Raw genomic sequence first — 14,073 nt, 5'->3', positions numbered from 1 at the left:
CACCATATGCACTTCCCTGGCCAGTTTACCCCAATTTGAATAAAGCCACTAGATGAAGTCTGCCTCCAAGTAAGAGAGCAGTGACCCTAGGAGAAGGGTCTAGATTGAGCTAGCAGCTGGGGAACTATAAACCAGCAGAATTCCCATCATCTGCAAGAATGGAATCTTGAGTGGTGAAGGGGGCTGTTTCTGAGTGGCACATCCAATGTCCACTCCAGGAGATTGTCCAGCACTCTCCTATCCAACTGGATGAAAGTAAGACCTGTCTCCCAGGAGGTCAGTTCCTGGCAGCAGGAGATCTAACAGGTATAAGACTTCTCCAAGGAAAATTTTGCTATCAGAATGGTACAAGAGAAAAACTGAGACCTGGAGGTCAGGTGCGGCCCTGCTAACACAGTCAGAGTTATGACTCCGCCACCATCGTGATGCTGTAGCAGAGCTCTATGCTGTCAGCTTCCCTATGTACAACCCAGAAGGTGCCCCCGCAGAGCCACCAACATTTCCTCGGACTTTCAATGTGCTTATTTGTCAACTTAACAGGAATTTAGATGACCACTACGTCCTCTCCTCTCTCTCATATTCTATGATTTGAGCTAATAAAACAGAGAAGTCGGAGATCATAATTCAAGAGAATGGGATGGCTCCTATTGACAGTTTTCCTTTAAGCCTAGATGTTTATAAAGAGGAAGAGCAGCCGAAACCGGTTTGGCTCAGTGGATAGAGCGTCGGCCTGCGGACTGAAAGGTCCCGGGTTCGATTCCGGTCAAGGGCATGTACCTTGGTTGCGGGCACATCCCCGGCGAAGTGTGTGCAGGAGGCAGCTGGTAGATGTTTCTCTCTCATGGATGTTTCTAGCTCTCTATCCCTCTCCCTTCCTCTCTGTGAAAAATCAATAAAATATATTAAATAAAAAAAAAAAAAAAAGAGGAAGAGCAGGTCACGTGGGCATATTCCAGAGACTAATGTCCCCCATCAGGAACTAACTCTCTGAGGGGAAAGTGGATTCAACTAGGAACCCAAGCCACTCTCATTCCCACTTCTCTGGCAGTTTTATATAAATACTGGAGGCTCAGTGCACAGAAATCATGCATGAAAATCATGCATGGGTAGGGTCCCTAGTGGCTGCCAGGAGAGTAGGGGAGCCTCCCTTTCCCAAGCCACCTGCCCTATCGCCAATGTTCCAGGCCGCCCCCTGGTAGTCAGCACATGTTTAACTTTCAGTCAGTCGAATTCCCACCCATAGGGACAATTTGCACATTAGCCGTTTATTATATAGGATGGATATTTCTTAAGTCATAAAACACTATGTGAAGGACCCCAAGAATCAGAGAGAAATTCCCTCATGGGACAAATAAGGGAACTGTTCGGAGCCTTATGACATCTAAGGGAGTTACCAGCACAATGTGACTGGATCCCATTTTATCTGACCCCAAAGTCAGTGTGTTTTACCCATCATCCCACACCATCTCTCTAAGGGCCACTTTGGGCAAAGCTGACAATTGAGATAGACTCTAAGGTAAAGCTAGAATACCCTGTGTCTGTCACCATGGTGCCTCCTGTTCTGTAACGCCCTTCCACTGGATGGGCAGGGGCTGCTGGCCTTCCAGCAATTTCCATGCTCCCCACAGCTTGGCCCTGGTGGCTCCTCCCAAAAGGGCTTGCTTTTCTCTCTCTGCTTTTCATACAAATGCATTTTTTAAGGGAAATGACCTAAGCCGGGTGATTGGAACAATCTCACTGAGGGGCTGCCTTATTGCGCTTACACTTTCTCAGAATTTAACACAAATTTGCCTCTGTGGGTAACACAAAGCTATTTTTGAACAAGAGCACTTTCCCTGTGGCCCTTGCCAATTCCCACACTCTCCCCAAGTCATAAAGCTCCGGCTGTGACTCTCCTAGATTTCCCTTTCACAGTGCAGGCACCTGTGCCCAGAGAAACACCTGCGAAAAGGACTGGTGATTCAGAGGGGCCCCCATGCCCACTCCTGCCATCTCCAACACTGCCCAGGGGAGCCAGTGCCAGGGAGAGGGAGGAATCCACGCCCTCCATGAGGCAAACACACAGTGGTTGCATCTAGAAAAGCAGAAATGGCATCACTGCCCCAGGGAGAGAGTAATGGCCTGAATTATGGCCTGTCAGATGAGGCAGCGCCTGCCCCAGGGAGGCCGCAGTGTGCGGGGCTCACAGAGCAGGTGGAAAGGAAGCATGCTCCTGGGAAGCCCGAGGGACAGACACTCTGGCTTCAGACCCTGACTTCCCCTTTATTTTCACTCTGAAGTCCCCTGGGACCTTCTGGGAAACAGCAGGACATCAGGGCATCCTGAGCCAGCGGGGGTGGTGGCACATACACAAGTCACCCTTTAAACAAGACTACATAACCAGGAAACCATCCTCTTGAATAGAATCCTTAGACTCCTTCTTCTTCCTTTTTCTTTATTTTTACATATTTTAATTCTGCAGAATTTTTATGGAGGATGGAATGGTATAATAAAACCCTACTGCCTGAAGCAGTGAGGTGCAGAGATAATGGAAATCCCACTCATGCTAGGGGCACATGGGGTGGACCCCAGCCTGCTTTTATAACTGGGCAGCCTTGGGTAAGGCATTTTCCTCTCTGAGCCCAGTGTTCCTCATAATATGCCTTCACACAATGGCTCTGAAGATTAGGCATTCTTTCATTCAAAAGACACACACACTGTTATTGATCACCCATGCTATGCAGGGATATACTACAATAAGTAAATATTTGTAATAGTTGCAGTAATAATAATAATAGTAGCTGTTACTGTGTTGTAGGCCTTACAGGAGAAAAGTAAGCGTCTATTGTCAGACACAATTGCACAAATTTTACATTATTAACTCATGTCAGACCCTTAATAACCCTATGAGGGAAGTCCTGATGGAATACTGTTTTTCATAGTTGAATAAATTCAAAGGATAAGTAAATTATCCAACAGCTATAACCATTGCATTCGAATAGCATATCCTATTAGAATAAGATACCATGAGCAGATCGTTATAAAATCACAATGGAAAATGCCAGATTACAATTTAAACAATAGCAGGAAAGAGACTTCGTTAGATCAAGTGGTCACGGATGACACTGAAGTTGAGATAAGAGATGAGAAAGCACCAGCCACAGAGTAGCGTGGAATAAAGAAGCACCTGACACACCATCCAAGGCAGAGCAGTTGCTTAGTAGGTGCTAATCTCCCCTCCTGTATCAACTCCCTGTTAGAGAAAGTTGACATGAACCCATTAGCATGTTTATAGTAATCACTGTGAAAACAACTGTATTTCTAAGATGGAAAAGGAAGTGATGCAAGTAGACTTGACCTTTCAGCCAGAGAGCCTGCCTGACTGTATAAGACCAAAGGTGATAGTAGCCCCAGGAATGCTAAGAAGTGTTCTGTGGCTCCCCCAAAATGATGGACCCCCCAAAAGTCTGGTCTGGCACTATGACAAGAGAGTATGTGGACTGTGATGGTATCCACCATCCATGAGACACTTGTGAACAAACCAATGACTTGTCTAATGACACCTCTCTCTGAAATTTAGACATTCGACAATCAGCTGGGGATCTTACTCTTTATAACAATTTGGATGGATAGATGCATGGATGAATGGCCTGTCTCTATGGCATCTCTAAGTGACTATTTCAAGCATCACTTTCCTATTACAGAACAACTAATCCATCCTGATAGTAGCTGGGCTTAGAGTTTAATAAATACATTTTCTAGCACACAGACAGGGGACCTATTAGGTAGGCTAGTAATGGAAGCTGCACTTTCAGACCAGCTATTTGTGGCAAAATGGCTGTTTAATATATTTTGAAGCTTCTTGATAATCCATCTAGTGCATCTTCCATATTCTGTGACAGCTCCAGGAAATACTTCAGGAAATGGGAAAAAAGCTAAGAGGGAATTACAAGTTACAACAAGTGTAGATTCTATATGTGTTCTTATATGTTGGTGTTATGCCGAAAAATGCATTTGAACTAAATTATTTATTGATAATCAAGGATCCAATGTAAGTGAATATGGAGATTCTTCTTTGTATGTAGATCTGTATAAAGTGTGTGACAATAAATCTATAATTAAAAGAACTTTAAAAAGCTTGCTGTTTTAAGGATACCACAATAAATTAAGAAATATTATCATAAGCATATGCTATTTTTGGTAAGTAAATGAAGATTTTTGGACTATCTTAAAAACAATCCAGTAATTTTAAATATTTCCACTGCAATCTTGTTTACACATTTGGGCCAATTCATTTTAAATTCTATGTAAGACTTTCGGTTTCCTTTTATAAATGAAGGGGTTTAAGAAGGACAGACACCTAGGCTGTTTCCAAATTCTGGCTATTGTAGATTGTGCTGCTGTGCCCGTCAGCAGATGATTGGATCCAAAAACTATGGTACATCTACACAATGGAAAACTATGCTGCCATAAAAAAAGAAGGAATTCTCATCATTTGCAGCAACCTGGATAGAATTGGAGAACATCATGCTGAGTGAAATAAGCCAATCAATGAAAGAGAAACACCACATGACCTCACTCATTTGTGGATGATAAAGAACATTATAAATTGATGAACCAAGAGACAGATATAGAGACAGTAAAGCAACAGGCAGACTGTCAAATTACAGCGGGGAGGGGAGGAAGATCTGGGGGAGATAATAGATCAACCGAAGGACTTGTGTACATGCATATAAGTACAACCAAAGGACATAAAACTCTGGGGAGGGAGGGTATGTCTGGGAGGGATGGAGGGGGGGCAAAAAAAATCAATAAAATATATTAAAAATAAATTAATTAAAAAAAAAAAAAAAAAAAGGACAGACAGACCTGCCCTAGCCTATTTGGCTCAGTGGAAAGAGCATCGGCCTGCAGACTGAAGGTTTCAGGTTTGATTCTGGCCAAGGGCATATGCCTGGGTTTCGGACTCAATCCCCAGTGGGGGGCATGCAAGAAGCAGCTGATCAATGATTCTCTCTCATCATTGATGTATCCCTCTCTCTTCCTCTCTAAAATCAATAAAAAAAATATTTTTTTTTTAAAAAGGGACAGACCTAAGAGTTTCAGAAAACAACCAGCTCATTATGAGCTGTCCATTTGATGTATGGATTAGAAAATTGGATGGGTCCTGGACTGAATTAATAGATGTATATATTTCATGTCAAAGGAGGTGAAGTTACCATACTAGTAGCTAAATTTTTTAAGACTATTAGTAACACAGAACATTCCCAAAAAATAATCAAAATATTAAGGAATATAAAACTGTGATATATAAGAAATGTTTATAGATCTAGAATTGGGGATTATAAACAATATGATTTAGAGAAAAATGTGATGATAATCTTGATATACTCAAATTTATTCTTTGCCTGATGTGAGTAGACCAAAGAATAAGGGGTGGGCATGAGAAGGAATAAAGCTCCAGATCTAAAAGACATTTCCAGAAAGGGACTTGTCTGAGTTTCTTTTCTTGAAAAAGTATGGGCAAAAAAACAAGAACCACCACCTTTGGTGTAATGCAGAAAAACATGCCACTGGTAAGAGAGTGAACTACCAAGTGGATCTCAACATGCCACTGTGAATTCATTGCTAGGTTTGCTCTTAAGAATCATTCAAAGAGCATGTCTTAAAAATAGGGGACCTAGGTGGAGCCAAGCAACGTGGGCCTTCTTGCAGGGGGGAGGGTGCATGACCTTGTGAAACAACAGAGACCTACTGGAGAGAGGTGTTGGTGCGGGGAAGGTGATGAAGGTGGAGGCGGATGTGGCTGGATGGTGGAGTCTGAGCGGGGCAAGGAGGATACCTGAGCAGGGGAACTGGTGGCAGTGTCAGCCCAGTGTGTTGTGTCAGATGCAGAGCATGTGAGAAGCAGAGCAGATGAGAAGCAGTGTGCGGGGCGGTCATGGCAGGCTGGCATCCAGTGCTTGTGCAGCCTGTTTAGGGGTAGCAGAGCCTAGTTGAGTGAGAAATGTGTTGAGCAAGGGCAGTAGTAGCCACTCAGAGGGGAAGGGAGGAGCACAGTGAGGACACAATGCAGGGAACAACAAGGGTGCAGTCTGGCATGGGGCATTTAAGCCCAAGAGAGGCAGGAGGAGTGGGGCTGGGGATGGGATAATGGTGCCAGTGACAGGATATTGGTTGCATACTGGGGGAATTTTTCAAATAAGTCCATATATGGAGACATGGGAAGAGCAGGCTTCTCACAGCTGGGGAAAGAAATTATAAATATGAAAATTAAAAAAATATATAATTAACCCAGAAGTGTCCAATTTAAATGGAGTTTAAGGTATCAATTCATGATTTTACATATATAGGTATATTGAATCAGATAGCTAGCTACAGATATTAGTATGTATGTGTGTATATGAATGCATATGTTCCCTGGCTCTGACCACTGAGGATGAGCAGCGGTGATATCAGCAACAATGCACACACCTCGCGCTGAGATCTTAGTATCTGAACAACATCCTCTAATAGAAACCGGGACTCCTTGGAGAAATAGCTGAGTCTAGGGTTGGGGCAGAAAAAGTACAAGATGAGGATGGATCAACTTTTTGTGCCAGAAAATAAGGAGATACCCAATGAATAATGGGAGCCTAGCGACAGGACACTAGGAGCCAGTTCAAAGGGGTCCTTTCTGCCCAAAGCCAGGGCATCTGAAGTATCAAACTAAATAAAAATAGAGACAGATTATAAACCAATAAATTAAAGAGGAACTCGGGAATCCATCCTGATGTAGGTTAATGGAGAGAAGAGAAAGTTTTTCTTTACAGTAAAATGCCAACTGATAAACATACAAAAACCGATGGAGTTTGGAAATCACCAGACAGCAACCATCACAGCGCTGATTAGTCCAGGCAAGAAACATCAAGGGATAACAAAACTGGTGTGTAAATGTGGGATGAGGCATGTGACCACTTCAAAGTAAGTGTCCTCAAAATAGTTATTGGTTATAAAAGGAAGAAGATATTTACGGTGGAAAATCCTGAGGGCCATCGCCTCAGTCAAAGATCCTGATACCAGCAAGACTGTTTCTCTCTCCCAATTTAGGTTGCTCCTCTGGTGTGCACTGCTCGTTTTCATCTTTGGAGGTTGTCTGTCTTTTACTTAGTGACATGTATGATTTTCTGTACATTCCAGACTATCAGTTATTTGGATTGCAAACACCTTCTCCTGGACTGTCATTACATGTTTAGATTGCTCCTAGTCTCTTTGGTCATGGAGGGTTATACATTTTGAGTCAAATATATCAGTATTTCCCTCAGTAACTATGTATGTGTGATTTTGCTTACGAAATATTTTCCTTCCCACAAGGTCACTGAGATGTTCATATAAATTTCTTCTATGAATTCTAAAGTCATCTTTTCCCCATTGAGTCTATACTCTCTCTGAAATTGATTTTGTTTCTAAGAGACAGAAACAAAATGTAGCTTATCTCTATTTTCATATGGAAAGCTCATCTTTCCAGTCCCAACTCACACTTCCCCAGTGATTTTTAAAGGTTTCTTGTCAACTACCTATTCCTGTAGCAGCTCTTGTCTGCTTCTGGACTTTGCATTCCACTCCACAGGAGCAACAGCTGTTGCCCCAGTGACGGGGGAAGAAAACTCACTTCGGAGCCTTGGTTCCTACCGTGGGGACATCCCAGGAGCTTGGCTCCCCTGTCACTAGTGCTGTGGGAGGAGAAGCCAGATGGCCAGCCAGCTTATGGCCTTCAGGGGACTTGGCTTTGGTCTCAGCTCTGCATCAACAATCCACAATCCCCCTCTCACCTCACAGGCACTGACACAGGAGATGGCACAGGGGAGTGAGGAACTAGTCAGGCCCAGGAAGGCAAAAAAGCACCAAGGACATTCAATGGCCATTGAGTAGACATTTCTGTCCAGAGTGAACATTTTGAAAGAACAGGACAATCACTTTGACAACATATTTAGAACCCCTCCATTGCTGGGTGCTCAGAATAACACATTCTTATTTGGTGCATCAAAAATAGTTAGATCGCATCCTCTTGCTAGCTCCTGCCTCTCTGTGTTAAGTCTGAACACACTACAGAAAGTCTTTACACACAGAGAAAGCTGTGTTCAAGGAGCTTAAAAAATATATTTTTTAAATGCACAAAGCACCTGATTTCTCCCCTAGCTGCACAGGTTCGTTCTTCCCTCACGTTTGTGAAGAAAATATGCACGATGCACGTGCTAGAACCACAGCAGTAACGGAGCAGGTTGGTGTCTGATTAAGTCATTGCAAAGCTTGCCCTGTGCCCGTATTAACCTGCTGCCACATTTAAGCAGGAGGTTGCTGCAGAGAAGACAGGGCAAGCTTGCCCCATGTCTTCCAAAGGGAGTCTTGGCCCACACCAGAGGGGTTCCGGGCCTGGGGCAAACCTGAGCAGGAGCATGTGTGAGATGAGCCCACTTTCCTGAAACGGCCGTGTGGAGAGCCCATCAGCGCCTTTGCAAATGGACAAGTCATCAACCTGCCTAATGACTTGGAAACTCAAAATTGCCCCTTTCGTTTTAAAGAATTTTTAATGCTGTCCTCTCCAATGGGCACCATTAACGAAGGCACCCTGCGCATCCCTCCACATGGTTTCCGGAGCAGGCCAGTGTGCTTCCAGTAAGACCAGAGGAGGGGAGAACTCTCAGTGGGGAAGGTCTGCGGGGGGAGAGGAGCATTTGCTAATGTCTCCAACCCGCCCAGCCCACGGAGGGAGGCGGGGGGCTGCGGGGTGCCCACCGCAGAGAGAGCAGAGTGAATCTCCGCGGCGATTGCATCTCCCAACAACTTCATTTTTGCTCCGCCTTTTGACGCCGTATCATAATACTTCCTTCAAGGAACGTTCTTTAATCTTATAATTTGAAAACAAATTCTATTTCAGCGGCCCATCCGGTAGGCGACCTTTAATGCTTTTGCTACAGGAAAAATCCTGTCTTTGTGCTGTTTCCCCCTCGGCTTTCTGGGTATCAAATTGTTCCGACGCTGCAGTTTCTGTCAGCGATAATATTGCCCTTTCAGAATTTCTCTGGAAGCAGCCTGAAAGGATTCATTCGGAGCGGTAGTTTCATTAATTTATTTAAATGCGTTTCTCAAACAAAGCAGGTTAGTTGTTTCGAAATGTCAGGGTCCATGAGCCAGTCTGAGAATAATTCTGCAAAATACAATGGTCCAGGCTTTGTATTCCCGAGGGGAAGAGAGGGGGCGTTCCCCGAGGCAGCAAGTTGAGGAGTGGCTGTGGGCTGTTCCCAAGGCTGAGCCATCCTGCTCAAGTTAATGGGAGCGCTCAGGCCCTCAAATACCCCGTCCCACCTATGAACTGGGCCCCCTGGCGGCTCTCGCTGAGCCACCTTGCCTGAGTGCAGCTTACAGTTCCCATGAGTGGAAGAGCCCTCCAGTCAGGATCAGGACAATGGCTCTCAGCACTTTGGTTGTCTTAAAACAAATCCTTGTGAAAAATGACAGCAAGCTGTGTTCTGGAAGAGAGATTAAGCCTTGGCCAGAGTAAGCAAGAGACAAAGAACGTCCTTTGTTGGAAGTGCCCCAGTTGGGTCTGCAGCCATCAGAAGTTTTCCTTCTGAAGAAGAGAACATGGGTGTGGATGGACTTTCAAGCCCAGAGGAGGTAACGTTCCCTGTATAGGAGGAGAGCACCCACCCCAACCCCTTAGCTTCCACTTTTAGAATGGCAGTCCTGACTGTCCAGTGTGTCCTGGTTGCTGGTGTCCTGACCCCAGACCCCATGACCAGGGAGAAACAAGAACATGGTGTGTGTGTGGGGGGAGTATGGCATAGAAGTCCATAGAAGAGTGGCAAGAAGAAGGGAGAAAGGGAAAGAGGAGTGAAAAGGAAAAGAAAAGGAGGATGGGGGGGGGGGAGAGAAAGAGAGGCAGTGTGGGGACAGTCACTCTGGGGACAGTCTCGGGCACCACCAGGCTGATCTCTACAGGGCTCGGGATTGCTATAGAATTTTGAAGAATTCCATCATGAGCAGAGCCAGGAAGTGGGAGTATTAACTACATATTTCTCCTTTTTTATTAAAGTATTGATAATTTTCATTCATCCTAGTAATCAAAATCAGTCGGTTAACTCCCAAAAAATACCTCCGCACCTCACCATGTGGGCGAATATGTTCCCCTTGCCCATCCTTCCAAGTTCAGCCCAGATTGTATATACCTTTGTATCGCAGCCCTCACCAACCTCCAGCACTGGGTAATGATGCCACCCCCTTCCTTATCCGAATTCACTTGCCAATGAGTCACGTACTACACAAGACATCTACGCCATTGTTCTTGAAAGCCTTATTAAATGCAGAATGAACATATGTCCAGATTCAGCCCTGGCAGCACTAGTTTATGCAGGTTAGTCCAGATTAATAATTAATAGCACCCCAATTTACTCTCCCAAGCATCTGGGTTGGGAAGATAAATAATATGCTCTGCAGACCTCAGTGTAAATTCTCAGCCATTGCAGACTCCCTAATGAGAATCTAAAAGCTGCTCAGGGCGCTCTGTCATTCCCCACACCCGCCTGGCTCCTTGCGCGGGGTGCCCAGGAATGTTTTTATTGGGAGCATGAATCTCCCTTTTCATTTTAAAGGATGGAAAATGAACAAGCCCTGCAAACTTGTGAACATGTTGAATGTAAGGAGGGAAGTTTTAATTGAACGGAGGCGGTCACTGGTTTCATTGTGTGAGACGGAAAATGGATCACATTTCAGAACTGCCGATGAGTGCTATTATCAGATTTGCATCTAATTTTTAAAGTTCATGAGGAAGGAGGAAGCGCCAGTTCAAATGCAGACCCCCCCACACCTGACTCATTGGCAAGTGAATGAAAACTGCCCCCCTCCCTCCCCAGAGAGCTCAGGCTGCCTGGGTCTGCAGGTCACCTTGGGTTACTCTGAAATGTATTTATTCAATTTCATCCTTACAGCAATATAACTAGCACTGTCAGGGAACGTGAAAATTTAAATGACAAACACTCTGAAAACAACAGTCCAGAAAATGAAATCTTTTCTTTCTTATTGAAACATCATGTTCCCTGGGTAAAACTGAAAGTCATTTCTTTTTGCTCCCTCTTGATTTCCTTCTAACGGGAGAAGCAGGGAGATTACTGCATTATGCTCCATCAATTCATCTACCATTGATCAATGCCAATTACATGTGCCATGTGCAAAGTTCTGTGCTCTGTGCCAGACACGAATGATGGGAGAAAACGAGGTCCCTGCCCTGGAAGAGCTTACAGTCTGATATGCAAAGCAGCATCAAAGGCTAATGGAAGAATTGTGTCATTAACATCTGAGCCCTGAGGCGCTCTGCCCCATTCAGTTCCCTCTGGTGAGGTGAGCTTCCTGGGATCCAGTGTCAGAAACTGCAAATTTCTGAAGCCACAATGCCATGCCAGCTTCTCTCTTATCCTGAAGACCAGCCTGGTTGACTACCTCGAAATGCAAACACATTACCTACTGCTTTTTCTTTCATTCAGAAGAAACAAACTCAACAAACTCAGGAAAAGAACGATGACATGCAGATAATCTCTTTAAAACAAGTGTGTAGGGCAGGGGTGGCCTAGAAGAGGTCAATGGGACATAAAGGGAAACATATGTAATACTTTCAACACGGAACATTTAAAACAGAACAAGTCACATATACACTCTGCTGTGATTACAATGATGACGGCCAACCACTTAGAAAGACCAGATGTGAGTGATACGTGCTATGATTATTATCTGTAATATCCACTAGACGGTGTGCTAGGCACCCTCACTGGCATATCATTTGTAGAAGGAGGTATGACTTAGAAATGTTAGGATTGCAAGTGACAAAAACCCACCTCTCAATAGCTTTGGAAAAGGAAGAGATTAATTATTCAAATACTGCTGGATCATCTCAAAGAATCCAAATTGGGAATATGGCTGGATATCAGGACTAAATGGAAGTCTCTCTCAGGATTCATTCCCTGGTTCGGATTCTCACACCTCTCTGCAAGTCCACTACACATTCCTTTCTCTTTTTTTTTCTGTGCTTGTTTCTTCCTTTATTTTCTATCCTTCTCATGCCCCAGACCAAATTCTTCTGTTCTTCAGGCCCATGTGGAGGGAAGCATGGCCTCTCCAATGACAATGTGCTACCAGTCTTACTGCCCTAAATCAGAGAAAGAACCTGGCCCTGCTCTCTGGTCTCAAGTACAAACCTAGACCAATTAGCGGTGTCTAAGAAATAGAATCACTGTACTAGCCTCATGCCTCTTACAGCCACTTTAAGGATGAGCAGGGGCAAGGCCATTGTTAGAAGGGAAGGCTGAAGAGACAGCCCCACCGGTGTCTTCTCTGAGTAGCCACCATGTCAATTCATGTATCTGGCAGACACCATCCATGTGATAGAGTGGGCCAAGGACGTTGTCGTCCATAGCATGGAAGCTGTGGGTACCACTGCATGTACCCCACTGGTACTCTTTAAATTGCTCCCCTTTATTATACACTTAATACCTTCCCAGAGAATGGAGCAGCCACAGAGTCTACGATGGTAGCATAGTAATTGTCTGCTTTAGGAATGAGAAAACTCAGTTTTGGAGAAAGGAAGTGAACAGCACGAGTTTATTCAGCTAGTAAATTACAGCTTCAGAACTTGAACGCCTGTCTGACCTTCAACCCGGCACTCTGCCACCAAGACACTCTCTCTTTCAGTTAGAAAATATGCAGTATTCACAAAGCCTGATGCCAAATGGGAAAAGTCCAAACGCACATCGCGGGTCGTGAAAGGAAAAAAATATTGTAAAACAGAACCAGACTGCATTTCCACCTGGATGCCCCTTCCCCATCTCAAATGAAAAGCTGACCTTGCTCACCTCAGTACTCTCCAGTGACTCCAGATGGCATTGCAGGACAGACGGACAGCCACTCAGCAGCTTCAAGAAGAATGCAACACCATCAGTCTCTTCTCCGTGGCTTTGCAGGGAGGTCCTCCGAGTCCCTGAAGATACAGAAGACCATTCTGTGACACAGACTGTCACTTGCAGACAAAGGGTAAATAGCTGCCTCGTTCCTGTGTGAGGCCACCCGAGGCCCGGGAAGCAGGGGCTGGGTTTGGTATGCTAAGCACGATGCATGGCTGAGCTCAGGCTTTGTTGCTATTTCCTTCTGATGGGGGAGAAAAATGAACACTGAAACATTGTATTTGGCCTAGCTAAGCCCAGCACCACAGACACCTCTCAATAAATAACTGTCCAGGAGACATCCAGAAGCCCAGGGCTGAAAATTTCCACCTCCCTCTCCACGGAACCCGCCCTCCTCCTGTGGAGGGGGTGTCACGCTGCCCGAAAGTGTCTCACTGTCTCCCCCACGTGACTGTGTCCTCTTCGCTGTGCATGCCCGGCATCTAGCACAGTGCCTAACTTGGGAGGTGGAAGGAAAAGAGGGATGAGGAAATGAGGGGAGAGAGGGAGAGAGAAGGGGGTGAATATAATTCACCAGTCCTAACATCAAGGCAAGTTTTTGAGCAAGTCACCTCCAAAACTAGAGGAGTATCTGTTAACACCTCGAGATCACGACAAGGACAAGACACCCTGCCTGGTCACTGGACTCCACAACCCTCGGGCAGAGAAGAGTACAGCCCTTTGCTAAAGGCCCCCAAGGCTGATGAGTGCCTGACTGCTTCCTCTTGGAGGACGCAACCACCCTCAGCCTCCACTGTTTGAGCAGGAATGGCTGACTCGAGAACATGGCCATTTATCTCTCCTTCTCAGCCCGTAAGGAGATCCTCCTAGCTCTGCCAATTAAATTTCCATTTCCCATGTACCTTCAACGACTGTCTTAGGAAAAACCTGAGCCTGCAAAGTAGGCTCTCTGACCCTCACCAAGGAAATCGTGTTAATTGTGTATCTTCAGGCTGTGGGACTTCAGCCGTGTAAATTGAAAAAGTAAACCCAATTTGAGAGATATGCAAATGACAAACTGAAACGAGAATTGATATTTAGCTTTACAAACACACACATACACACAACACAGGTCTCCTCATTATGAGGCTGGTGTTTCTGTAACCAGAAGGAGAGAGGAAATGTT

The 14,073-nt window shown here is 45.0% G+C and overlaps 1 protein-coding gene across 4 annotated transcripts in view; it reads right to left on the bottom strand.

Annotated features, from left to right (window-relative positions):
• The window catches only part of TDRD15 (tudor domain containing 15), a 545,892-nt gene that overhangs the window by 370,752 nt on the left and 161,067 nt on the right, over nt 1-14,073 (bottom strand). For all 4 annotated transcript variants that reach the window (XR_014796493.1, XR_014796495.1, XR_014796496.1 and 1 more), the window contains one exon: nt 12,861-12,985. The gene's annotated coding sequence lies outside the window, so the exon portion shown is untranslated. The remainder of the gene's footprint in view (nt 1-12,860; nt 12,986-14,073) is intronic.

Source organism: Pipistrellus hanaki (genome assembly GCF_964339955.1).
Source record: "Pipistrellus hanaki genome assembly, chromosome: 12".
In the NCBI taxonomy this organism is placed as follows: domain Eukaryota; kingdom Metazoa; phylum Chordata; class Mammalia; order Chiroptera; family Vespertilionidae; genus Pipistrellus; species Pipistrellus hanaki.
The sequence above is the reverse complement of the archived record's forward strand: the minus strand, read 5'-3'. Positions and strand labels throughout refer to the sequence as shown.